Genomic DNA, 20,801 nt, shown 5'->3' on the forward strand with positions numbered 1-20,801 from the left:
ACGGAGGTAAGGAAATGGGACTGAGCCTCACATAGCTTGAGTGTGTTAGATTCTGGGAAAAGATATCATGCTTGGAAAACTGAAGAGCTAGCAAAAACAAGAAGACCCTAATGAGACGGACTGACACAGGGACAGCAACAGTGGGCTTGAACTCAGCAGGGGTTATAAGGACTGTGCAAGGTTCCATTCTGTCAGCGCTCTAGGTCATAGTCAGCTCATGCCACCTAACAACAACCACAGAGAAGGAGCAAAAAGAAACGACTCGTTCCAAGTCACAAGATGTTAATAATCTCATTAAAATCACAATGAAAATAAAATTTTATTTTACAAAAATCAATAGATCTTATTCTTGATAAAACTAAAAGGCAAAATGTAATTCCATTTTAGTGACTCCTTTGTTCCCTAAATCTATGGGAGGATCCAAACACAACCAAATAAACTTCAAAACAAACCCAAACTTGATTCTATTCTTCTCTGATGACAGATTCACCCCGTACACCAGTTGAAACTATCTTAGTATAAAGGACTTAAGCAACAACAATAAAAATACCTCAAAATCCCACAGGAGAGCATTATGCTAAGTGAACTAACTCAGTCTCTTAAGGACAAATATTGTATAAGACCATTATCGTAGAATGAGTATGAGGATGGGGTGGGGGAGGGCAGAGGGCTGAGGATGGGTGGGGCGGTGGGGGTTAATTATAGGGTCACACAATTTGCTAAGTGGAGAGAGGGGTGGGTGAAGCAAATGGGAAAGATCCAGTGTGAAAAACAATGTATACAAACTTTGTAAAGAAACCAGTATTATAATAATTTAAAAAACAACAACAAAAAAACATCTCAAAGTCCCCAAAACTCTTCTTTTTCATTTGACTAACAGTAAACAGAATACATTATGTATGAAAAACTGCAATTCAAATCAGGAAAATAATGAAGAACAAAGATTAAAACTATATATTTGCTCAAAGGAGAATCTCATTTACTTTTATATCAGTCTTGGCAAAATGAATGTTGAACTAATTGCTAGGAAAAATGGATTCTTGATATTGTAAGAAACCAAGTTGAAAAAATGTCTTTGTAAAGTTTTCTTTCCTTTTCTGCACCCATGGTTTTTTTATATTACAGTATTTTTATTAACGTATTTTTACAAAATGAAAAGGGAAAGAAAAAGTATGCTAGCTCTGTGGAAAAAAGAAGAAAAAACATGAATAATAAGTTTATAGTCAAACTATACAATTTGTGTTTTTCCAGGGATGGTTGTAAATTTCCTTCACCAAATAACAAGTAATACCACAGCCAATCAAAGAGCGAGCCTGTTTCATTTACTCCTCACCAAAGGAAAAGGACTAGCTTTCCACGAAAACAAATGATGGAAATGGAATTTTTAAAAAAAATTCAATAACTACATCTTAAATAACCAAAAGAATCTGATTAAATTTGGAGCTGGTAAGAGACATGTACTGAAGCAAGAACTTCAGAACCTGCCACTCTGTGAACCCCTGAGATGAGGGATCAATCGCCCCCCCCCAACAAGAGATATTTGGACATTGAATTTGACCATGTACCAGCTCTGTAACTTTCATATGAGCATGGCAAGCAATCATTTAAGGCATTTCCTAGAGAAAGCTTTATGCCTGGTTTCATCAAATGGTAGGAAGGAGTGGGAGCTATTTTATTTGTTTGTTTTAACACATACAGTGGTGGAAAAGATGAAAAGGAAAAATCAAGAAGAAGACTACTCCAAGGAGGAGAGCAGATCAATGTAAGAATGGACATTTAATACAAATTTCCACCAAAGAGAAAGTGTCATAAGAAAATGCAGGCATTTGTCCGGATAGCTAGAAATCAAATGGAAACCCTATCTATTAGGGGGCCGAGAGGTAAGCCACAAGATGATAAGAGGATCCACAGGGCTGTGTTGATTAGAGGTCCTGGGCATTAGCCCCAGCTTTGCTGAGCCCCAGTTTCTCCATGTATAAAGGGAGAGAAATAGACCTATTCTGTGCTTTGACAAGAAACAAAATCATCTCACTCCCCCCAAAGGCCCCCAAACCAGAACAGCAGAGTGACGGCTCTTTTCCCTCTCATCCACAGTCATCATATTAACTTAGAGTAGGTATCACCTCTTTCTTTAAAAGCAGCAGTGGTGTGGGTGGCATGAAATGGTTTGTGCTCATCCACTAATATAAAGGTTGCCAGTTTGAACGCAAATAGAAGCTCTGCGGAAGAAAGGTTTGAGGATCCAGTTCTGTAAAGATTACAGCTCAGAAAACCCCACGAAGCCGCTCTAGTCTGTTGCATACAGGTTCTTCATGAGCAGAAAGTGACCCAATGCCAATGCACTGTTTCTTTCTTCTGAAATGAGTGTGCAACATTTCTAGTTCTGTCTTGATAAGATTACCCCAAAGACAGGTTAAGAAAAGAGATTCAGTTAGGAAAAACCATATTAGTAAAGTGACAACGTAAGGAGCTTCAGTGTGGATGACAAGTTGTGGCTGACACCAAGAAGAATGGGAGCCCCAGAGCACTTAATTGTGCTCCTGAAAACCTATACCAGGACACTGTTAGGTGAACAGAACAGGGAAACTTACTGCCTGGTTTAAATTAAAAAGGGAGTGCTTCAGAGTTGTATTGCCTCTCTATACCTATTTAGCCTGTATGCTGAGTAAATTATTCAAAAAGCTGGACTCTTTGAAAAGGGCTGTTGCATCAGGATCAGAGGGGGATTCATCAACAACTTGTGTAATGTAGATGACACAGCCTTGCTTGCTGAAAGTGAGGAGGACTTGAAGCACTTGTTGCAGAAGATGAAGGAATGTAGCCTTTGGTATGGATTGCATCTCAATGTCAAGAAGACAGATTCTTACCTCTGGACTTATAAACATCATGATGGATGGAGAAGAGATTGAAACTCAACAACTGCCTCTCGGATTCACAGTTAACAGCCTTGGTACTGACAATCAGAGACATATTGCATTGGGAAAGTCTGTAGTTGGGGATATCTCCTAATTAAGGAGTAATCATGTCAGTTTGAACACTAAGGTGTGTCTGATTTAGACTATGTTTTTCTGTCATTTGTTATGCATCTGAGAGCTGGACAATGAATAGAGACGGTAGAAGAAAAATTGATGCCTTTGCACTGTGGTTTTGGAAAAGAGCACTGAATATCCTATGGGTTGCCAAAAGAACAAATAAATAATATCCTGGAGAGAGTGCAGCCAGGTGCTCTTTGGAGGCAAGAATGATGAATCTTTGTCTCACATACTTTGGGGATGTTGCTAGGAGAGGCTATTCCTACAGAAGGACATGATGCTTGGAAGGGTAGAGGGTCAAAGAAGAAGACCTTCTACACAGTGACTGTTGCTCTTGTGTGTCAGGAAGTGTGAGGATGGTGCAGGATAGAACATGGTTCAGATCTTTTGTTCATAGAGTCGCTACGAGTCATACTTACCTTGATGGCACCTAACAACAATAAAAAAAAAGGTGAACTGATACTTGTGACAAGAACCAAGGTTACTTCCTTTGTTCTTATGGATGGGACCATATTGGAGTTCATTCTATCTATTGCTTTTATTTTCATGTATACGTCCTTAGATTGAATCACAGCAAGTTAATATGTCAATTATATACTTCTTGGGAACCTAAGAAAGTACCTTCATTTACTATTGTTGTTGTTGTTATGTGCCATCAAATAGCCTGCAACTCATAGCGACCCTTTCTATAACAGCCCTAAACCATGCTCTATCCCTTGCCAATCTCAGTGTCTCTGACACACCCACCCCCATTACCGCAATCACTGAATCAGTCCATCTCATAGAGGGTCTTCCTCTCCTGCGCTGTCTGTCCACCATCCCAAGCATGATATCTTTCTCCAAAAACTGGTCCTTCCTTGCAACATGTCCAAAGTATGTCAGATGAAGCTTCAGAATCCTTGCCTCTAAGGAGCAAGTTTAACCCTGTCTAGGTTTAACTTGTTCATTTTCTTAGCAGTCCATGGTATATTCAATATTCTTCTGCAAAACCATAGCTCAAAGGCATCAATTCTCCTTCTATCATCCCTAGTCATTGTCAAGCTCTTGGACACATAACAAGTGATTGCAAAGACCATGTCCTGTATCAGGTGCACCTTAGTCTCCAGAGTGGCACCATTGCTCTCCAGTATTTTGGAGAGGTCCCTAACAGCAGACCTTCCTATTGCAATATGTCTTTTAATTTCCTGGCTGCTGGTGCCGAGAGTGTTGACTGCAGAACCAAGCAAATTTGAAAGAAAAAAGAAAGAAAAAAAAATTAAAGAAAGCTGTTAACAATCTCGATCTTTTCACCATCCATCCTGATGCTGCCAATTGACCCAGTGGTGAGAATCTTTGTTTTCTTTATATTAAGCCTCAATCCATACTGAAGGCTGCAGTCCTTGACCTTCTGCAGCAAGTGCTTCAAGTCCTCCTCAGTTTCAGCAAACAGGGTTGTGTCATCTGCATAATGCTCTGTTCTGATGACTGCCTCTTGGTCCAAGTATAGGTTTCACATTAGCAAAATCAAGTGCTCTGGGATTCCCATTCTTTTCAGAGTCAGCCACAGTTTTTTGTGATTCACACAGTCAAATGCCTTTGCATAATCAATGAAACACAGATATATATTCCTCTGGTACTCCCTGTTTTCAGCCAAGATCCATATAACATTAGCATCTAACAATATCCCTAGTACCACAACCCCTTCTAAACCTGGCTTGTACTTCTGGAAGTTCTCTGCTGATGTGCTGTTCCAGTTATTTTTGGATAATATTCAGCAGAATCTTGCTTGCAGGTGATATCAATGATATTGTTCGATAATTTCCACACTCTGCTGTATCATCTTTCTTTGTAATGGGAACAAATATAAATCTCATCCAGTCACTTGGCCAAGTGATTGTTCTCCAGATTTCTTGACACAACTTAATGAGCATATCCAGGGCAGCATCTGTTAGTTGAAATACGTCAATTGGGATGCCATTTATTCCACAAAATGTACTATTACATTTTGATGTTGTTGCTGCTGTTTAACTTGAAAGGATACAAAACCAGGGAACCATATTTCTGGAAAAGAGATTTCAAGTAGTGTGTCACAGAAAGCCTGGTCTCTTTTGCTTCCTCAAGTAAAAGCCTGCAAGAATATACACTCCTTTCTAGAAAGCAGCTTTTATTTGACCAGAGACCACATTCTCATGGAATAATTTGTTAGTAGTACCCGTATTAGATGGAGAAGAGATTGAGGTTGTTAGCAGTTATAGCTTGCTTGTATCCACAATCAACACTCTTAATACCAGCAGTCAGGAAATCAAAAGATGAATTGCATTGGGAAAATCTGCTGTCATGGACATTTCCAGAGTGCTGAAGAGCAATGATGTCAGACTAGATATAAAGGTGTGCTTAATCTAGGCCATGGTCTTCTCAATTACTAGTTATGCTTAAGAGAGTTAGACAATGAGTAAGGATGACACAAGAAGAATATATTCCTTTGAGTTGTTGTTCTGGGGAAGTCTTGAACATACCATAGACTGCCAAGAAAACAAATAGGTCTGTTTTGGAGAGGATGAAACCAAGTCTCTCCTTGGAGGCTAGGATTTTGAAGCTCCACCTCACTTACTATGGGCATGTGGCCAGGAGAGATTGGTCCTTGGAGAAGGAGACATCATGCTCTGAAAGGTGGATGGACAGTGCAGGAGAGAAAGACTCCGGATGAGATGGGTTGATACAGTAACTGGTGCAATGGAGGTTGGTGTGTGAGAATTTAGTGAGACTGGCTCAGGACAGCCAAGGCTCCAGACCTGCTGTACATAGGGTCACTATGCATCACAGGTGACTAATTGGCACATAACACTATGACAGGTTTGGAAGCAGGAGTCGCATCCACTTCCTAAACAACCTGTCTCCGGAAACTCTATGAACTTTGATAAATGTCCATAGTTGTAAAGGGCCTTTTGTTCATAGGGTTGTACTCAACTTAAGGGCAATCATCATCAACAACAACAACAACAACCCCTATTGTGCAGGAAGCTCTGGTGGCCTGGTGGCAAGAAGCTGTGCAGCAATCCCAAAGGCACATGGTTCGAGGCCACCAGGCACTCAAGTAACTGCCTCTGAAAAACTGCCCGAGGGTCAGCTATGGATCGGCTCCAACTCTAAGGTACACAGCAACAACAACCCCTATTTTTCAGCATGATTTTGATGGAAAACATCAGTAAACGTACAAGATTGAAAAACAATCTGTAAATCCCAAACCTACTGAAAAAAAATGTCCACCACTTGGCATTCGGCTGTACTGTGGAGGCTTGTGTGTTGTGAGGATGCTGTGACCATGCAGTGAAATTCCTACGTGTGGCAGCTGCACATTGTTTGACACGGCAACAGGCTGTCATACCATCTGCTATCCCGGAAATAATCAGTTGAAGAGGAACAGCATCCCATTCACTGTCAAAAGAGCATTTCAAGATCTATTCTGAAGCACACTGAGCTCAGGGAAAGGACAAAATCCACAGGCATACAAAGAAGATCTCTTAATACATCTGTTTTTCAAATTTATCCACTAGCTATTCATGGTAAAGATGAAGAAGTTGAAGACATCTGCTGACTTTTTTCAGGTGAAATTGACCAAATACATAATTACAACACATTAGTAATCACTGGTGATTAGAATGTGAAGGTTGGAAACAAAGAAAAAGGATTAGATTAGCAGTTGGAAAAAAGTGATCAAGGCAATAGATGTCAGAGGTTACAAGAGAGGGTCTTGCTTGGTCTATTCTTTGGAAACAACGTTTTTCAGCAACATAAGTGGTGATTATACACATGCACTTTTCCAGAGAGAGTTCACAAGGGTACAATCAACACATCTGTGAAAAGAGATAATATGGACATTCCATATAATACTTCAAAGCAAGGCCAGGAGCTGACTGCAGAACAGGCCATCAGTTGCTCATAAGCAAATTCCAAGTGAAACAGAAGAAAAGGAAAATAAGGCAATGAGAGGCAAATAAATGAAGAGGAATCATTCTGAGGGTATTCCATCTGAATTTAGAGCCCATCTCCAGAATAAAGTTGATGCCTCAAACTCTTAAGAAATGAATTTAGATGAGTTGTGAATGACAAAAGGGATTTCATATACTAAGAAAGCTAAAGGTTTATAAAGGCAAGCAAACAGAAAAACAAAGCAGTGACTCAGAGAAACTCTTAAACTTGCTTTTGAATACAGAGAAGGTAAACAGAATAGAGGAAATTTTGAAGTTGAAGAGCTAAGTAGAAGAACATTTCTGAGGGAGCTCAAGAAGACAATTTTGTAATGAAATGTGCAAAGACCTGGAAGTAGGAAATGAAAATGCAAATATTTCTTGAGTTGGAAGAACTGAAGGAATATGTCAAACTTCGAGTTTTAACACTGAAGAATCACAGACAAAATACTGAACAGTGCAGGCACATCAAAAGAAACTGGAAATCATAAATGGAGTCACTGTATTGAAAGGAACTGGGTTACATTCAACTATTTTGGGATGTAGGATAGGATTAAGAGCCAACGGCATTATAAAACCTGCATTGATGGCATTGGTGAATTGACAGAACACAAACCAAGATCTTTCAATACATACTACACTGGCTACAAAGGTTCAAACATCCATGCTAAGAAATCTGGAAGTTAGCTACATGGTCAACCAACAGGAAGAGCTCTGTATGTGTGTCCACTGTCAAGAAATATGATTCAACAGAGTGTTGACATTACTGAACATTACAAACAAGCAAAATTTAGTTGAATATCACACACAAGTAAAATATTTCTGGAGGTAATTCAAGAATGGTTGGAGAAGTACACTAAAAGGGACCTACCTGAAATTCAAATTGGATTCTGAAGAGAATATGCAAGTAAATTTTGCTGAAGATTATTTAAAAAACAAAAACAAAAACAAAACAAACCCAGCTAGAACAGTACATTGACAGGAAACTGTCAAGAGAATCAAGCTAGACTAAGAAGAGGTGTGGCGTGAGGAAAGTTGTTGTAGATTCCAGCTGGATCTTGGCTGAAAGCTCACTCAGGTATTAATGGTGATGAAAAAGTGTGGCTCATAATAAGTATGGCTGACATTGAGAAGAATGGGAACCCCAGAACATTTAATTGTGTTCATTTGAAACCTCTACATGGAGCAAGAGGCAATCGTTTGAACAGAACAAGAGATCCAGAATAAATTAAAAGCAGGAAATGAGTACATTAAGATTCTATACTTTTGCATATACCTAAACTGAGGATCTGGACTATTTGAAGGAGGCCCCAGCACCAGGACTGAAAAAAGACTTGTTAAAAGCCTGCAATACAGATGACACAACATTGCTTACAGGAAGCAGAGAGGGGTTGAAGCACATATTGAATATCTGCACTACAATCTCAAAAGTATGCAGTTCAAATCCACCAGCTGCCCCAAGGGAGGAGGATGGGCAATCTTCTCTGCTATTTTACTGCATCTGAAAACCCAGTGGAGGGTCAGTGACAGCTTGGCTCTGACTCTATGGTATACAACAACAACAAGAGTAAAAAAGACTCTATGGTATACAACAATAGTAAAAAAGAGGAAGTAGACTTTCAATGACATGAACTTGCACGGTACCTGGGACAATCGGTTCAAGTGTAGCATTGACTGTGAGTCTGGCCCAGACCAGAAAGGGTCGTGTTCTGTGTACGTCGGGGGAACTGACAGGCCAAAACCAAATAACAGCAGTAAAAAAATGAGTGGAACAATATATGGAGATCATGAGGGGCTTTTGAAGTTCAGTGCAGACTTCTCTATGTGAGGGATGTCGTTCTTGTTCAAGGACAAGAAAAGGACAAGTCATACTTAGATAATGGACACATAGTAGGCTGAGTAAAGGAAAGGCTTTCTTTATTAAAAAATTAAATAGGCTAGGAAAATGTTAATTAGATGCCTATATATATATTATGAAAACTCAACAGTAAGTACAACAATAACTTGGAACTTTACCCAATAAAATTTTTCTTGCAGAGGAGTCTCTTATCACTGGCTTTGCATAGGTTTTCTAGAGCAAGGTGATAATAAAATCAACTAAATGTTAAAACAATAATAAAACCAACAAAATAAAGGACATGAAAAGGCATTTCTTTTACTCTAGGGTGAGGAAACTAGGCCCTAGAGGGTTTGTCTTGAGCTTACATGGTGAAGAAAATTAGGCCTAGGAACCATGACTTCTGATTCTTCCTTTTTTGTGATTTTTTTTAAATTTTTTTTTTTTTTTTTTGCCTCAACTGTATCTTCTTTGAATATGATTTTTGGTTTAACTGGAAAATACCTGACTTTTTCACAATGAACACTCTATTCATTTAAATAACAGAAGCTCACATAAAAAGCGTGCAGTCATATTTAATGGTAGAAAATAGGTCATTTGTGTCTCTGGTCAGATGGGATTCCCCAGGGTCTGTTGTGTTCGTGGGAGCAGGAGGAAGTCAACTGTCCCAGACCACTGCAGACTGAAGGCATGGAAGCCTGCTGTCCCCTCACTTCCTTTAACACTGGCAGTCCAGAGGAGTGCCCGTGAAGAAGGCCCACCCCTGGGGGTCTATTCACAGTGTTCTGGGGAGAAATGGCAAAACACAAGGACATTTTCAGACTTCTGGTGAACCAGGAAATAGTTATTTCACCCGAAGAGCCTCTAGCCATGCTTAAGGTGTTTACCACTGAGAAGAGGTGCAAAGATGGTATTTTGGGTGGGCTCACGCTGCCTGATCAGCCTTTGTCACTCCTCTCCTGAGGCTGAAACTTCAACCCATGGAAGAAGGGAACAGCTGAAGTCTAGGAAGAAGATGTTCGCCCAGTCATGTCCTTGCAGGAGATGCTCCTCTGTTGTGAATGGGTTCAGATGCTGATAGCTGTTCCCCAGGAAAAGGGTGGGCAATCTCCTCCCATGCAGTTAACTGCCTCTAAAAACCCACTGGAGGGTCACCTATGGGTCAGTTCTGACTTGGTGTACAACAACAATAACAACAGCAGCATTTTATTTATGAGGAGTCAGTGAGTGGTACAACCAATTAATGTTATTGTTATTGTATGTTGTTGTTGTTGTTTTTATGTGCCATTGATTCACTTGTGACTCATAGCAACCCTATGTACAACAGCCCTGAAACCTGTGCCAACTTTACTGTCTCTGACACACCTACCCTCATTACCTCAATCACTGAATCAATCCATCTCATCAAGGATCTTCCTATCCTGCGCTGTCCCTTCAAGGACCAGTTCCTCCTTGCAACATGCTCAAAGTATGTCATATAAAGCCTCAGAATCCTTGCCTCCAAGGAGCAGCCTGGTCTCACCCTCTTGAGTATGAACCTGTTTGTTTTCCTAGCAGTCCCTGGTACATTCAATACTCTTCTCCAGCACCACAGCTCAAAGGCATCAATTCTCCTTCTATCCTCCCTAGTCATTGTTTATTGTTTATTGTATGTACTTATTGTTAATGTAAAGTCATTGATGACATTAAGTTGACCATGACTCACAGGGACCCTGTGAACAACAGATCTGACGGAGCCTTGTCTTCTCCTGGGCCACTGTTAGAGTCTTCCGCTTGCTCGAGCCCACAGCTGTAGTCGTTGTGTCAACAGTGGTTTTCTTTTCTTTCACCTAACCTCCACCTTTCCTAGCTTGAAGCCTCTTTCCAGGGACAGGCCCCTCCCAACGACGTGCCCAAAGTACATAAGCTGACGTTCTGCCGTTTTTTTGCCTCTAAAGAGACTGTGGTTGCACTTTCTCCAAGATCGATTTGTTGGCTCTTTGAGTCGTCCATGGAGCATTCACCAAGACCACAATCAAAAGACTTCATTTTTTCCTGTGGTCTTCCTTATTCATTGTCTGCTTCTGATCAAGGTTGGGGGTTTGAGTCTATTTGGTGCAGCCTGAGAAGAAAGTCTTAGGAGCTGATCCCTGAAAAATCAGCCAGTATAAACTCGAAGGAGCACGGCTGGACTCTGATACAAATGAGGTTGGAATTCACTTGTCATTATCTACAACTTGCATCATTTTTAGAGATCAAAGTGCAGAGACTTGATGTGACTTCTCCAGAGTCCTACTGCTGGTAAATGGGAAGCCAGGAAATGAGATGTTTAACTCACACCCTGTGTTACTCTAGCTACTGAGCATGAACTTGACACTGTAGGATGTGCTTTGTGACAGTGTTGTGTTCATAACATGAATTAACCTTAGGGCAAACGTAGGTGAAGTCTACAAATAGAAGACACATTGATAGGACTGGATTAGCATAAAACACGAAAATGGGTGTTCTGCTTCTTTTTAAGTAGGATATTAATCACGGAGTGGGAACAGCTCAGAGAGGAGAACCAAGGGCACTCAGAGGTCTAGAGAACTTCATCTATGAGGCGAGATTGAGAGGGTAGCTTTTTGTCCCAAAGATAATGAGACCCAGAAAGAATACAGGGCAGGTTCATATACACAGGTTCCTGTATGTATGAACATAGTGGCCCTATGTACAACAGCGTGGAATCCTGTGCCGATATCTTCTCCCCCATAGCATAGTCTTCTCGTCTTCCCTGTTTCTGTGACTGGCAAAGGCGACGGGCAGCCCTGTGTGCTGGCATCCCCATGTGCTGGCATCCCCAGCCGCTCAGGTCTCTTCCGTGCCTTATTCCCTGCATCTTCCTCTAGAAGCGGTGGCATCCTTCAACAAAGTAGCACCAGAGTCTGCGGATCTGGAGTCAGCTCTTTTACTAGCATCTATTCCTTTCCTTTGTAACAATCATAATTTAGAGCCTCGTGATTTCCCCTAATCAATGCTAATAGATCAATCTTTTCATAACAAAATGGCAAGAAGCTGTGCTGCAGTTATGAAGCCATGCGGTTCGAATCCACCTTCTTCTCCACAGGAAAAGGACAGGCGATCTCCTCTTTGCGTGATTTAACTCTCTCTGAAAATCCACCGGAGGGTCATCTATGGGTTGGCTCTGACTCAATGGTTCACAACAACGAACAACATTTTGTGTTTACAGATCACCCAGTTCCCCCATTATCAACTGCACCAAGCCCAGACACCGTCGCCTCATATTAAACACCTTTACAGACTTCCCTAAACATAACATTTGGTTGCTTTTTCTCTAGCAGCCAATCTTTCATGTAACCTTTACATTACACTTTATACTGTGCATATATAATCCTTACTCACATTCTCACCTTTACCTGTATCCTTTGACGTGCCTTGAATAACTTTTTCAAACATAACTTGTGTGTGTTTGGCACTTCTTAGTTTTTAGAGTGGTTATATATATTCTATTCCATTTGAAAATTACAGATACTACATGGGTCAATTTGTTGTTGTGTTATGTGCTGTCAAGTCACTTGCAACTCATAGCGGCCCTGTGTACAACAGCCCTAGACCCTGCTCTATCCTGTGCCAACTTTACTGTCTCTGACACATGTAACCCTCATTACCCCAATCACTGAATCAATCCATCTCATCGAGAGTCTTCCTCCCTTTCTCCATCCATCTACCTTCCAAGCATGATGTCCCTCTCCAAGGACTGATCCCTCCACGCAATATGCCCAGAGCAAGTCAGATGAAGCCTCAGAATCCTGGCCTCCAATGAGCAGTCTGCTCTCACCCTTTCTAGTATGAACCTGTCTGTTCTCCTGCCAGTCCATGGTATATTCAATACTCGTCTCCAGCACCACAACTCAAAGGCATCAATTCTCTTTCTATCATCCATAGTCATTGTCCAGCTCTCTAGACTGCAGCATTCAACGTGGACTAAAGCTCAATATCAAGAAAACAAAGATTCTCACCACTGGGCTGATTGGCAGCATTATGATAGATGGGGAAAAGATTGATATTGTTAACAGCTTCAGTTTGCTTGTCTCCACAATCAACATTCTTGGTACCAGCAGCGAGAAATTAAAAGACAAATTGTATTGGGAAAGTCTACTGTAAGAAACCTCTCCAAAGTACTGAAGAGCAATGATGTCAGTCTGAAGACTAAGGTGCACCTGATTCAGGCCATAGTCTTCACAATTGCTTGCTATGTGTGGGTCAATTTAAAAATGGGGAAAAAATAGTACCTCAGAGCAGGTTAATGACAAAGCTCAACTTCCACAACTCAGGCTGTACTTGGAAGCAGACCTTCTCACTCCTTCTTCCATCGCACACTCTCTATTGTTTATCTCTTCATTCATCTAGCTCTTAGGGCACAGTGCACCACGTGTCGTTTGCTAAGAGATTAGTTGCTCAAAAACAACAGCCATGGTGAAAGGGAAAGATAGCCAATCACCTTCTGTGAAGGTTTACAGGCCTGGCAACCCAGTGACTGGTAGCCCTGAATCAGAACTGACTAACTCCATCAACTCTTCCATAGTAACTCCAGATAAGTTCACAGCTTTCTTATTTGACCTAAAGTTCTTTGTCCTGCTTGCCCAGCACTTAAAGCCATTAGGTGAGTAGCCTTGAGAGGTCCTGGATAAAGAATTGGGAGAGCACAGCTCAAGGTTTTTTACTTTTTCTGATGTGGAGAAGAATACTGAATATCCCATGGATTGCCCAGAGAACGAGCAGACATGTTCTGGAGAAATGTGGCCTGAGTCCTCTTTGGAGAGGGAGGGATGACGAAGCTTCATCTCGTGTACTTTGGACATGCTCTTAGGAGAGACTATTCCCTGGAGAGGGACCTCATGATTGGAAAGGTGGAGGGCTCACAAAAGACAGGAAAACCTGCAACTAGATGGACTGACACAGTGACCACAGGAATTGGCTCACGAATGTCAGAGATGATGAGGACAGCATAGGATAAAGAGGGCTCAGGTCTGTTGTTCAAGGGTCACTTTCAGTCCTATTTGACTCGATGGGACATAACGACAGCATCAGCCATGACCAAGAAAATCCACTCTATATATGACCCCAGTGTACACACTCATATACACATTCTCCATAGCAAAGTATGCTGTTAACCCATAGGGCCACGCTTCTCAGACAATTCAAATCTACCGATGCTCCAATTGATGTGTGACCTTTGAAACCTGATGACTTTGAGTCAGTTCTGATTCAGTGGGAGAGAGAGAGAGAGAGGGAGAGGGAGAGGGAGAGGGAGAGGGAGAGGGTGAGGAGAGAGAGGAGAGAGGGGAGAGAGGGGAGAGAGAGGAGGAGAGAGGGGAGAGAGAGGAGAGAGAGGAGAGAGACAGAGAGAGAGAGAGAGAGAGAGAGGGGAGAGAGGGGAGAGAGGAGAGAGAAGAGAGAGAGAGAATAATTACACCCCATTCTCCTCTGCAGTAGTGCTATGTGGCCTCTTGTGTACTCTTGTTCAATAAAAAGCACGACTTAGGAACCCAGTGAATTGATTATAAGAACCACAATGAAGTCCTGATTTTGAAAAATACATGGCTTGCATTTCACCTGTCTCTTCTAAATGAGCTAAGGGGGGAAAAATTATTTGCAAAAAAAGCTGAGTTAGCGAGAGAGGTGTGTTAGTCATGGGTTTAATGTGTAGTTTTCAACAGGAACACAAAGTCATTCTCACAACCTCAAGACAAGAAGGAAAAGCCAAGCTAGAAATCATCAGCGTCTACTTGCTGGAAGGTCTTCTTAGGAATGAGAGATCCTTAGGGATTAATAGATGAGCCGGCGATACCTGTCCCAAAGTGAGGCATCCTTAGAAATGGAATCGGTGGGACCCAGACAGGTGGGGAGGGAGAGTCCTCCACAAGGCATGCTTCAATTCTGAAAGGAGACTTAACATGGGTGTTTTATCTTGAATAGAGCAGGAAATCAGCCAGAATTTAAAAATAATAAAAATGCAATAAAATCCTTTGTTTATCTCCACATAGTGAGTCTAAGGGCCTTCAGGCCTATAAACCTGTCTCTGAATTTAGTATCATTTCAACTTTATGAAGCACTTGATGTTTGCAAAGTGCTTGTACAATTATCAATTACCATAATGTGCAAAAGCGGAGCATTTCAGGCCCGAGAAGGGCCTGAGGACTTTTCGAGGAGTGAATATAAAAGGAAGGAAGAGGGACAAAACAGGCCAAGCCAGCTAACCCCTGCGTCTATGAGTCCGCGCTGGTGGAACTTCTAACGATGTGGGGTGAGTGTTTATGCCCCTCTGGGGGACCTCTCTTCCTGCAGCACCCAGGGTTCGCAATGAGGGCTGCAGCACGAGTCGCCACCTCTTCTGACTTGTGCTGTGTCACTGCTCCAGGCCAAGTTTTCTGTCTGTATGAAACTATTGTCTTTGCCGTCCAGTCAATTTAGACTCACAGGGACCCTAGAGAAAGAGTAGCAAGGCCTCATAGGATTTTCAAGGCCGCAATCTTGGCAGGAAGAATCTGGGTGGCACAGACCTTATGGAGGACTCACAACTCACAGGTGGTGGTGGGACATACCACGGAGTCTGTGTCCCGTGTTGTTGTTGGGTAGGTACCGTGGAGTCCAGTACGATGCATAGCGACCCTGTAACAGCGCACCTGGAAGCTGCCCCATCCTGTGCCATCTCATCATCACTGAAGTCACAGTGTCAATCCATCTCGTTAGGGGTCTTCCTCTCCTTCGCTGACCCCCCATTTTTCCAAGCATGCTGGCCCTTTCCAAGGAACAGCCTCCCCGAACTACATGTCCAAAGTATGAGAGGTGAAGCTTTGCCGTCTTTGCCTCCAAATAGCTCTCTGGCTACATCCTTTGCAGGACATAAATGTTTGTTCTTTGACCCCGATAAACAACAACTCTAACATAGCCCTGGGCTGAGCCAAGGTCTCCGTCTCCAACACACTTAATCCCATCGTGACAGTCATTGTACTAGTCCATCTCTTTGAGGGTTTCCTCTCTTATGCTGACCCTCCACCTTCCCAAGCCTGAGTCCTCTTCTAAGGACTGGTCCCTCCTGACAATGAAATGTTCCCATTGGATCCAGGAGCTGTTCTGTGGGAAGAGGATGGCAGCCTCATCGTGTGGAGATTCATGGGCCTGGAAACCTGATGAGGTGGGGCAGGGAGCGGTCAATACGGGTCAGAACCTCTGGGCACTAGTGAGAGTGGAGACGGATCTCGAAGGAATTGTGTAGGAGAAAAAAATATAGGCTGCCATTAGATCCTCGCCTTTACCCTCCCCCATTCAGCATCTTCTCCCATTGTTTGAAGAGAAGATATTGTTTCCTCCTTGGGCTTATTCCTCTAAATCCTGTCTTCTGGTTTGTTTTGAAGAGAGGCTGTGAGTCTGACTGGATGGCAGACCAAACAGGACAGGACGGCAGTGGATTTTGAATTCTTTGTGAAAGCAGATTGTCCATCTTTCTTGCACTGAGTGGCTTGTGGCTTTGAACTGCTGCTGTTCCTACTAGCAGCTCTGTGCTTGAACCACTCTAACTGCAGGGCTCCTTCTACACAAAGGAGAAGGAAAGAGAACAAAGGGCCTGACCCTTGTGTTGAAGTGAAGGATGTGAGAAAGAGGGCTTGAGGTTGCCGGGAACAAGCAGAGGGCGAGGGGGACAGCCTTGAACAGCATTTCCTGTTCTAGCTACGAAATGTATGACAGAGGGGAAGGCAATTGGCTTAGCAGCCTGTCTGAGCAGGAAATGGGTTCTGCCCAGGTTCCAGGTCAGCGCAGTCTAAGGCTGGGAGAGTGCAAGGAATTCCAAGCTAATGGCTTCAAGGGATGTGGAAGGCAAAAGGTGGAGGATGTGCCTGTTTCCGTGAGCAAAGGGCCAGCTCTCCGTGCTTCTTGCCCAACAACAACAGCCTGGGCTTCTTCCCCTGTACTGGAAAGGCTGGGATGGCACTTGTAAGGAGCTGCCCAGGAAGGCTGACTGTGGCCCAGTCCAGTAACAGTCTAGTTTGTCTGTTAGGACCAGCACCAGCACCACCACCAAAGCAGCTTTTCCTTTCAAAGTGAATTTTAATTCACTTTTCAAAATTTCTGTTAGAATATTTACAATCACTGTCAGAAATTCTCACATTTTTCATCTTGAGTAGGTCATTGAGGAACCAGAGAAAATAACTTGGCTTTATAATGAGAAAATGTTCTGAGGGAACTCTGAGTACCAGCCCTAGATTATTTTGGTTAGTGGGATTTAAAGAATCGGGTCACTTAATGAAATGATGCAATACAGTTCTATTTTAATTGAAGGCTCCTTGGAGATGCAGTGGGTAATAACTCAGCTGTTAACTAAAAGGTCAGCAGTTCAAACCTAGCCTGTGGGAGGAAGCTGTGAATGTCGGCTTTTATACACTGTTGCCATTGAGTTCTCTGCACTCAGTGTTACTCTATACACAGCACAGCCAAACCCTGGGCAGTGCTGTGTGATCCTACAACCTCGGATAAACGGAAGCCCATTGTTGTTGTCACTGTGTCCATCCACTTCCTTGAGAGTCTTTCTTCTTCTTTTTCACTGACCCTCTACTATTCCAAGTGTGATGTCTTTATCCAGGGCTTAGACATTCCTGATAATAAACTCAAATTATATGAGGTGAAGTCTTACCATCCTTGGCTCCAAAGAGCTTTCTGGCTGCACCTCTCTTGGAAACCTATGGAGCAGTTCTTTTCTATCTTCTAAGGTATCAATGAATCAGAATTGACTTCATAACACAGTTTTATACTGTTTATGTTTTTTTTAGTGTTTATTTTATATTGAGTGTTTAAGAATACCTTTCCAAGTAGAAATCTTCCTGTCATCATTGTTATCAGTGTAGGATGAGTACACATTGGTGGGTATTTTTAAAATTTTTTTAGCAGTTGTCCTGGATCATTTCATATGTCCTGTTCCCTCCACACTCCAGTCCTTCCACACAAACAGGAGTCATCTTCATTACAGAAAACTTGACGGTGTGACTGTGTGTTTGAAGCACTATGGTGATATCCTGTGTCAATAAGTCTCCTTTCTTGATCAGACCTGAAGTCCTGCACAATCTGCCTACAAGACAACTTTCCAGTTTTACTTCCTCCATTCCAGTCACACTGAAGCACTTGCTATTTTCCAAAGACTCCATTCATGCATTTGCCTGAGCTGTTGCCATTGGTGAAAACCTTTTATTGTTATTATGTGCCACTGCAATTCATAGCAATCTTATGTACAACAGCTCTGAACCCTCCTCTATCGTGAGCAAATGTCATTGTCTTTGACACACCTACACCCACTATTCCAGTCACTGAGTTAATCCACCTCATCCAGGGTCTTCCTCTCTTGTGTTGTCCCTCCACCCTTTCAAGAAGAATGTTCTTCTCCAAAGACTGGTCCCTCCTGACAACAGGCTCAAAGTATGTGAAAGAGAACTTCAAAATCCTTGCCTCCAAGGAACAAATTGGTTTCACCCTCTCTGGGACAGACTTCCTTGTTCTCTTAGCAAGCACCACAACACAAAGGCATCAATTCTTCTTCTATCATCCCTAGTCATTGTCCAGCTTTCTGATGCATAGCAAGTAATCCAGATCATGGCCTGGATCAGGCATGCCTTAGTGTCTAGACTGACTTCATTGCTCTTTAGCACTCTGGAGAGGTGCCTGACAGCAGACTTCCCCAATGCAATTCACCTTTTGATTTCCTGGCTGGAGCCAAGCAAGCTGAAGCTGTTAGCAATCTCAGTCTCTTCACCGTCTACCATGATGCTGCCAATCAGCCCAGTGGTGAGAATCTTTGTTTCCTTGATGCTGAGCTTCAATTCATATTGGAGGCTGCAGTCCTTGACCTTCTGCAGCAAATTCCTCAGGTTTTCCTAGTTTCAGCAAGCAGGATAGTGTCATCTGCATAATGCAGGTTGCTGAGTTTTCTTCCCACCTTGGTGCACGTTCCTCCTCACAGAGTCCAGCCTCCCAGGTGATCTGTTCCACATACAGACTGAAAACATTTAACACAGTCTTTTTTTACCCAGTCCCAAGGCTGTGTCTGTGTGGCTTCCTCTGCTGTCTTATGTTGCTTGCTCGCTACAACCCCTCTCACTCCCAAACCATTCTTTGCTCCTAACTTTGCCGTAGTTCTTGGGCATTGGTGGCTGCTCTCCACCTCATTAGCATGTCAACATCTGGAGAGCAAGTACTATCATTTTTTTTTTTTTAATCTTTAAGGCTTCAAGAGAAGTTAAAAGCCCAACTTTTTTTCATTTTAGGGACAAATAGTAAAAGCAAGTCCAATTCTGGAGATATTAAATACATTATTATTGTTGTTGTTAGGTGCTGTCAAGTTGGTATGACCTACAGTGACCCTCTGAGCCCTCTGAACCCCGTCCTGTCCTGCGCTGTCCTCACACTTCCTGACACACTAGAGCCCATTGCAGCAGTCACCATATCAGTCCACCTGGTGAGTGACTTTCTCTCCTTTGCCGACCCCCGACCCTTCCCAGTATCCTGCCCTTCTCCAAACAATAGTCCCTCCTAGCAACATGCCCAAAATTTGTGAGGCGAAGCTTCATCATCTTTGCCTCCAGAGAGCACTCCGGCTGCACCATCTCCAAGACATATCTATTCATTCTCTTGGCTGTTCTTGGGTTGTTCAGTGCTCTTCTCCAACACCACAGCTCAAGGCGTCAATTCTTCTGTTGTCCACGTTCCAGCTCCCAGATGTGTTCGGAAAGACCACGGCTTGGATCAGACGCACCTTAATCTTCAAACTGACATCATTACTCCTCAATAATTCAGAAAAGTCCCTAATTGCTATTGTTCCTACTGTTATTGTTGTTAGGTGCTAACAAGTTGGCTCCAACTGGTACTGAACCTACTACCAAAGAATGGACCCATCTGGACCCTCTCCATCCTCTGAACCCCTTTTGTGCTTAGGCTCATTTCTCCTGTCACTGTGTGAACCCACTTTGTTGAGGGGCGACTGAAATGCCTGCCAATAGATCAATCAGATAAGCAACAATGAGAAAAAATCAAGCTAGCATCATATTGCTCTACCTTTATCCATCTGAATCACCAAACACAAACGTAAAATTCATACCAGTAAGAGAGCATTCTGCCTACACCAGCATTGAGAGTAAGAGTTGTATTTTTTTTTTTTTTTTTTTGCTTCAAAGGCTCCCTCCATTGTCCTCTGGAGACTTCCTCCTTTCTTTTCCTTCTTCAAATTCTGTCCCTTCTGGCATATTTGTTCAGGCTTCCTTTCATCTATTCATGCCACACTCACCCCTGGACCCTCCGCTGGTGTTATTCTTTCTGCTCAGAATGCTTTTACTCCTTCCTATTATTTAATTTCATGTTGTCATGTCTCAGTCCCTCCAGGAGCTCTTTCTCACACGATTGGAAGAAGGGTCTTTATTTTCGCAGTAAGTGCTTCCTCTACTAACTACCAGGGTGTGGTAACCGCTTTGTCTCTTCTTATTTTGCAGTTAGTTTGACATATGTTTACCATAAGCTTAAATGAGGACAGACCCAGGAGTGACCTTCACACCTTGTGTGGAGTCCACCACAGCTTCAGGCCCAGGCAAATGTGGAGTCACTGAAGTCACAGGACAGACACAGACTTCCGCCTCACTGTGTCAGGAGGTGACATGTGAAGTCAGGCTGACAGTGTGTCTCCGGCAGCTCAGAACGTGTTGGCAGCCTGGAAACGCTTTGGCTCCTCCGGTGGCAAAGGAGTGACCAGGTGGTAATTAAAGGACATTGAAACCAAATATTTAACTTTTCTCATGAAGGAGAAATATTAAAATGAAACACAATGTGGACAACACTAATGTGATACATATGTTTTTGTAAGTATTGCTATTTCGTCCTCGTCTTCTTTTTTTCCTTTCAACACAATGATTTGATTCTGACTGAGAAATCTTCAAATAGGATATCTCACTGCTAATGACAAAATGCCAC

The 20,801-nt window shown here is 42.6% G+C and overlaps 1 protein-coding gene across 1 annotated transcript in view; it reads right to left on the reverse strand.

Annotated features, from left to right (window-relative positions):
* SLC9A9 (solute carrier family 9, subfamily A (NHE9, cation proton antiporter 9), member 9) overlaps positions 1–20,801 on the reverse strand; it is a 1,074,946-nt gene that overhangs the window by 163,622 nt on the left and 890,523 nt on the right. The gene's annotated exons all lie outside the window — the stretch shown is intronic.

This window comes from Elephantulus edwardii, unplaced genomic scaffold, assembly GCF_000299155.1.
Source record: "Elephantulus edwardii isolate Elephantulus edwardi_28Jun2011 unplaced genomic scaffold, EleEdw1.0 scaffold00158, whole genome shotgun sequence".
Lineage (NCBI taxonomy): Eukaryota > Metazoa > Chordata > Mammalia > Macroscelidea > Macroscelididae > Elephantulus > Elephantulus edwardii.